The sequence below is a fragment of the Neolamprologus brichardi genome, chromosome 5 (genome assembly GCF_056152115.1).
Source record: "Neolamprologus brichardi isolate AB-2024 chromosome 5, ASM5615211v1, whole genome shotgun sequence".
Taxonomy (NCBI): Eukaryota; Metazoa; Chordata; class Actinopteri; order Cichliformes; family Cichlidae; genus Neolamprologus; species Neolamprologus brichardi.
The window spans coordinates 1555252-1563231 of NC_142108.1; positions in this window are offsets into that span (position 1 = coordinate 1555252).

Genomic DNA, 7980 nt, shown 5'->3' on the forward strand with positions numbered 1-7980 from the left:
ATCTCAGACCACACCAAAAGACAAGCTGGTTCACATTAGCCACCTAATCATGCAGTCCCCTCATTACACAGGGCACACAGTGCACCTCAAACACCAGCATCTGCTCAGGAGTTCACACACGGGTCACTGAAACGCTGCATGTGACGTGATCATCATGCAAATGACCTACACATCCTGTCTTTATCATGTGTCATTGCTTTCTTAATAGTTTATACGCATTTCTGTTGATGTCTCAACTGACTCTAGTTTGCCTGGAATGGCATTATTTAATTATGGGTGGAAATACAGTGAAACATAATGGAGATATTTAATTTTTGGAATGTTCTTGATTCAGTCCGTCTGCGTGTTTCTGGCTGAAAGAATAAATGCATTAAATTGCTTCCAGGCTAACTATGTTCAGAGTGTAATGTGTACTCAAAGTATAAATAAAATATTATGGGAACATTTTTTCCAAATCACTGACTGACAGGGAGACTAAAAGGTTTTGGGAATTTCTGCCAAAACCTTTTAATCTGCAAATTCTTCACGAAGGATTAGAACACGTATCCTCTGAAGTCAGTGACTGACAGCATCATGGCAGCACTATAGAAATATGTAGCCTGCGCACAAAGAGTCAGCACATAGCCTCAGAAGATGGAGATGACTGACCTTCACATGGGCCTCAGTCTGCAGGCTGATTTGCAGGACAAAAGTGAACTGTGAAGAGAGGAGGGAAGTGGGTGTTGTCATGCTCTGGAATCTCCGTTAGCCAGGCACTGTAGGGGACAAAGCAGCCCTGCCCCATATCTCTAACACTGGGTAAAGTAGCTAAAGGCCATTTATAAGTAAGTGCAAAGCATGCTGTCAGTGGACTGTTTCATAAGAATAATATGTGCTGAAATCTAGACTCTAATCCCTGCATAGAGTGGATCCATGCTGAGCTCCATCTGTGTTTGGATTTGCACATGAATGTACCGAGCACGCACAAGAGCTATGGCTCGAGCTAAATCAAAAACTGTCACCTGGGTGGAAGAAACAAAAGCCCACTGTCTGACCACCTTTCTACCCAAAAGGGTGCCGATTTGCACAAAACAGAATGAAGCTTTCCACTTATATTGTTAAAACAGTGTCACCAAACACAGTCAGTTTTGATGAATAAAACTGGACAAATGAGCATCACAATGCCAGCTCTGTGTTTGTGTCAGCTTGTCTGTGTTAGTGGCTGACCTGCCTCGTTTGGCAGTGCGGCTTGTTTGTGTGTTTGGACGGAGCAGAGCGAGCAAAGAGGAAGCACTGACAGACATGTGCTCTGACTGCTGCCTGTGCCAGTCAACAGGATGTTACACTTTTCTCCTCTGTGCACTGATTGAGTTTAATAGCTTCATGTTGACTACTGAGGAACAAATAAGCAAGTAGGGAATTTAGCATTTAGGTCAAGACTAGAATTAGCAAATGTGGGCTGATGCATGCGTGTGTGAATGAAATAGTATTCAAAGAAATAAAGTAATTGTGATGCATTGTGAGTTGCATCTAGCCTATAAATTACTGACTTCTTGTGGTTGACAATCTATGCGTGCATATATAGATTCCCATGGAATAGAATCAACTTGACTTCCAACTTTCTCATTTTCAGCAAATGCTAGAGCTGGACTTTTGCATAGTGTGGATAAACTTGTGGTCTTTGATGGGAAACAGACAGAAGACAAATGTGTTTAATGTGTGTTGGAACAGAGGTAGAACTACGAGTTAATGAGCAAATTACTGTAAGATTCATCATCTCAGCAGATAAGTTTTCTCTTAATGAGGACCTTGGTGATGCAGAGGAAACACAGCGTATCTAATTTAACACGTTAGAAATGAAGGCCTTCACAGAGAAACAGACATCAGCTGCTACCATGTTGGTTGTGATAAATGCGGCTCTCTACCAGGCAGACATGTGACAGGTCATTAGCGTCCTTAGTCATGAGAGCGTTCTCGAACATTTTGGACTTAATGTGGCATTAAGTATAACCCAAAACTAGCAACTGAGCCTTTAAACTCATCGGACTTTTATCCAATTTCTTTTGTCAACTGCGAGGTCTGCTCCCTCGTGGGGCCATTAAGTAGAACGCAGGTTTAAGACACTCTTCAGAGCTGGAAGTTACATTCATCTGTTGCCCTGCCTATAGGAAATAAGATAACAATAATACTGGGTACTGATGTGAAACTCATGAAATGTCTTGCTCGTGTAGAACTGCTGCAGAGTCTAACAAGTAAACCAGAGAAGAAAAAAGTTTTCTTGAGAGTTAGCGAACTAAGATGATAAAGTGATGTACTTAAAAGACAGATAACCTCTGTTCTTATTCATCTCTTATTACAAAAAGTGGAATCAGTTACCTCATAGCTATCCAGTATTTTATTTTATTTTATTTTATTTTATTTTATTTTATTTTATTTTATTTTATTTTATTTTATTTTATGTTATTTTATTTTATGTTATTTTATTTTATTTTATGTTATTTTACGTTATTTTATTTTATGTTATTTTATGTTATGTTATTTTCTTTTATAGAGAATTTTATTTTATAGAGAATTTTCCTTTAGTTCCTGCCAGTTAATGAACTGTTTTTGTGCACTGCAATTATAAATTAAAATATATGCACAATGTTATAAAATGTCATGTCTTATCTAAAAGGTAATTTCGCCTATACTAAAGTAAAAAGATCTTTATATTAAGTGATTATTTTGATGAATCTGACTATTCGCACCCATTCAGTTAATCAGCCTCTGATTTCATGAAATATGCATGGGCGAGTAGCAGGCACTCAGCGGGGAGCTTTGGATTCCAGGGGATGTTGCTCGATACGGAGGAGGCATCCAAATTATGCATTGCTCCAAATTGGCTCCCCATGTCTTCACACAGGAAGAAAAAAACATGGCATTACAGCCCAAAAGTTTCAACTGTGTAATTCTGACATCACCAACTGCAAATTGCCTGAAATGTTCCTTCATCCTCTTAACCCGCACGGTTAGAAAGACCGGCTGCAGCAGAACTGATTCAATCCTGCACTGACAGAAAGATGTGTTTCTGTTCCGAGCTGATGAATGAGCCCTCGAGTAAAGCAAACATCCACAGCCTCAGCCTGTTATCGGCCTTTGTTGTGATGGAAGCTGGGACTGAGCTAATGCTCAAAGCCTACCTTTAAACACAAAGCCACACCTGGAGGAGAGTCAGTGAAGCTGTGGCACTGAGAACGTCATCATGTCATAACACTCTGAACTTTGTCTTGAATGAACATCGCTTCTGTTAGACAAGGTTTATAAATATTACACATTGTCCTTGTTTACTCTGCCTGCAGATTTCTGAATCCTCATCCAGCTATTGTGGTCATGTTCATATTTTTATCAGGTCAGCGGTGCACTTTATGTTAAATATATATAAAAAACAAACAAACTGAGAAGCAGAAAGGCTAATTCTGTCGAATTACAAATGTTATGATTTATTAAGCATAGCTGATGCTTTCAACAAACAAGCAAAAGCAGAATACTCAAACATTCTAGATGGCATTAAAAATGCAAGGTGCAAAACAGAAAATGAGAAAAACAAAGACAAATGAAAGATGAATAGCAAGAATGGATAAAAACGATAAACTGAAAAAGGATCGTGACAGTAAAAGATGGCATCGTAGGAAACTAAGTCTTATTTCTTATTCTTGGGCTCCCCAGAAGTCAGCTGTGGAACCTTCACATTAACAGTTGTTACAAATACTATGTCGACCTCTTAGCATCCACCACCATTAATATAAGAACAAACATTTGTTTTAGCTACCTGCCAAATGGGCAGTCATAAAGTTGCACTACTTGGAAATAAAAGAATAAAAGTGCTCAGTGTGTTCTTTCTCCAATCAGTTTATTACAACAGCTACTCAAACGAGTAGCCCTTGAATTCTGCAAATGTCGCCCCAATCAACAGTCATGCTGAATGTCAACAGTACACCATTGTTTCATGCAGCCTTGAAAGAGCAGTGGTTTTGGAGAAACTACAAAAAAAATGCTCCTACTCCATATGGACAGCAGATTTGGCCGAGTCTGGGGGGCTCAGGGATTGCCGGGACAAAATAATACAATGTCTTCTAAAGGTTGTTGAGGAATGCGACTGTCATGTTGCATCACCACATCGAGCCCCTGAAGAGGTATTCACCTAGCGTCTCTGTTTAGGAATGCACCAAGCACACTTTTTAGTCTCACAGTAAAACCCAATGGGCCAGATCAGTTGTACACCACTGGTCCCACAGGCCAAAACCTCCATTTGTGTTCTGCTTAGTGATGTGTGTGTTGCTTAGCCGCTCAAACAGACAAACGGACCAGAATAAAACATCTGTCAGGTGGTGCTAATCCCGTGACATTAAAGGAGTGTTAGGAGTAAATGTGAATTCTAAAGAGGCTGATGTGACACATTTGCTCCAGGACATTCCAGCATGATGATTAAAAGGGCTTTCAGGTGACATAATCCACCCCTTGGGCCGGGGTGTTGGAAGTCTTAGGCTCTGTGGCAATAAAACACACAACATGTGCTCGAGTCTCTAAGTGAACATCTCCAATGTCTCAGCAACTAATACACATGCTTCTTCAAGCTCAATGCAAACTGGATTTATACATGTTTCTGTTACATATCTTGTCTCACTGTATTCATGTTGCCATGTTAAAAAGATGTTTTACACAATCCTTGCCTCACCCGATGGCTGCAAGAAGCTGTTGCAAAAAAATCTCTGGTCTGGTTTAAAACAGAAAACGGAAACACGAGGTGAGAAAATCTCTCGTTTGAAGTAACCAAAATGTTTTGAACAGCAGAAAAAAAGTTTAATAGCCACATAATCACCATCACCGTTATTGGCCACAAAAGGCTAACTGAGGTCCTCAGAGTCTATAACATATGACTTGAAACTGAAAACAGCTGTGCAAAGAAAAACGTTCCAGATTTCATTCGGACTACTTTTTATTCAAATTTGCAAGTTAAAGCAATAAGATTATCAAGCAATACGTCTAGACATCGGGGCTGCACCTAAATCGTTTCACCATCCCCAAAGGTGGAGGCAAGAGCCTTAGGCAAAGTGCCAGCCCAGTGTCACATTAGGAGGAGAGTTTTATGCATTAGTCATAATGGGTCATTCCACTCTGACAGTGCTAGCCCGTCCAAGTAAGTGAGACACTAATAACCTTACAGACTGGCTGTAAAACTTTACACATTTCAAATGTGTGTAAAAAGTGTCTTAATAAAATGTAAGAGTATCAAGGTGTGATTTTGTTGAAAGCAAAAATTCCTGAACACCAAACTAAAACAACCAACGTCGACACTTTAATGTGCGTTTGGCCTCATGCCTTAATGAAACTGCAGGCAATGGGGTAACCGTGGTTACTTAAGCAAGCAAGCCAAGCTTTGAGTGACATCATACATTTCTCTATTGGACACGTAACCCTCACCACATCCCACTCCCTCAAATATCACATCATTCACACCTTGAGAGGCAGGTATGTCACCCACAGGCTGGTGGGCGGGGCTGGTGGGCGGGGCTACTGAAGTGGCTACAGCAGTCCAGCAGTCAGGTTCTCAGGTCACATCTATATTTAGTCCACTTGTGTCATTAATGAGATAAAGACACATACACGATGTATGTATATATATATATATATGTAAAATATATTTGTCCTCTTCAAAGCCGACTCCTTGAGAGGGGCTGAGACTATTTCACATCTCCTGTTAATATTTCAGACTGACCATCTGTGATTTCACCGCTGACACCAGGAGGGACTGGCGTCTCTTGGATTTATGTAAGATCTTGCGTGTAGTTAACATAATTGCCTCATGCTTTAAAGTTAAGTGTAACTATATAGTGTAGAAACTACATGATATACAGAGAGATTAAATTGTTCATATCATGTTCAAGTGAAGTAAGTCAATAATAGAGCAATGTTAAATCTTTATCTTGAACCTAATAAAATCATGTAGGATCTGTATGAAATTCAACAACTTAATTTGTTCTTGTTTAGATGACATGATACAATCTAGTGAGAGCAGTTAGTTGCTGGACTCATGAAATTCACAAGATCACACGAGCTCTCAAACTGCAGGGAAATCACCAGGGTTATAAGAGGCAGACAACTACACACACACCACGTGTATGCTATCGCTATTTATTGTGGTTTAACCTGTCAAGGACAAAAAAGTACAGAAAATTCAGCATCAAGCCTTGAAATCATAGCTTTCCTACTTTTGTTAAGCCTGGATTGGTGATTAGTGCTGTTGCCTCACAGCAAGAAGGGCCTGGGTTCAAATCCACAATCTGGCTGGTTTGCAGTGGTTTCTCTCTGGGTATTCAGTTAAAAGTCATGCAGTTATTAGATTTAGGTTAATTGGCGATTCTAATTTGAATGTGACAAATGGTTGTTTGTCTCTATGTGATAGACTGGCGAGCTGTCCAGGGTGTACCCTGCCTCTTAACCTATCACTTCGGGGTTATGCCCCAGCCCCCCCTGCAACCCGGATGAAGATAAGAGGATAGTCGTCCATGCAATTTTTAGGTTGACCAGACTCTAGACTTTGTTGAACATTATGTAATATAAAGACAACATGTAGTATTTAAGTGACCAAGTAGTACTGGTGTAAAAGTTATTGAATAGTGTTGAAATAAAATGACAAAATTGTGAAGCATTACAATATTCCTAGAGCTCAACTTACTTCATCTAAACCTGTTTCAATTGTGTTTTATCAACACAAAATGCACATGTTCATTGAATATGAATAAGTTGTGTTGATTTCACTCAGTTGTTTAAGTTTCTGCCAAAGCAAAACAGTTGTGTGCAACCAATGTCCACTATTGAATTAAGTAAATCCAACATGGCCTTTCAGTGTAGAATAGTTTACCTTTTTGGGGGCAACACAGTGGGGTGGTGGTTAGCACGGTTGTTCCACACCAAGAAGGTCCTGGGTTCATCCCCACCATCTGTGCGGAGTCTGCGTGTTCTCTCAATGTCTACATGGGTCCTCTTTTATTTGTGCCAAATCACAACAACAGTTGCCTCGAGGTGCTTACTTCAGCATCCTCCCACAGTCCAAAGACGTGCAATATGCGGTATTAGGTTAACTGGTGATTCTAAATTCCCCAGAGATGCAGGTGGTTGTCTAACACTCTGTGTTAGCACTGCAACAGACTGGCATCCTGTCCAGGGTGTATCCTGAGCTGGGATAGGTTCCAAATCCTGTTACCATGATTTGGATAAGTTGGAGAGGATGGATGGATACAAGACTTTATAGTTCAAATGAACTCTCGTGCATTTTGGCATTACAGAAGAAGTGTAATGCAAAAATGCATAAGAGTAATCTGTCTTTGCATTTCAGTGTTCCAAATACAAAAAGAGGTGGAAGCTAACCAAGCTGTGAAACCTTTGCTCACACCTTCAATGAATGGTCAGTGAGCTGGATGCTAACAGGTTTCCATTCCAGGGTTCGGACTGTCAATACTAAGTGGGTCAGGCTTGCAGACTTCTTTGGCTACACTAATACACATTTCAAATTAAATGTCTATTTGGCTCGCTGCGACTTTGCTTCCCAGAATAAAATTCCATTAAAAGGGCAATAGGCTTGACACAGTGGAAGAGATCCAGCACTGAAAATGTACCAGTACATCTCACCATGGTTTTATTTTTCAGCCTTCTGGGCTGAAAACTCAGAAATGCCAAAAAACAGTTTTGTGTAATGACTACTTGACCACAGGTATTTTAGGACAGAGATGTAGCACTCTCAGACTCTGAATTTCAGTCTATGGGAGAATTTGGTAGCAGCAAATATTAAGTTTAATTCAATTTTATTTCTACAGCACCAAATCACATCAACAGTTGCCTCAAGGTGCTTTATATTGTAAGGTAGACTCTACAGTATTACATACAGAGAAAACCCAACAATGAGCAAGCACTTTGGTGACAGTGGAAAGGAAAAGGAAAGAAAAACTCCCTATTAACAGGAAG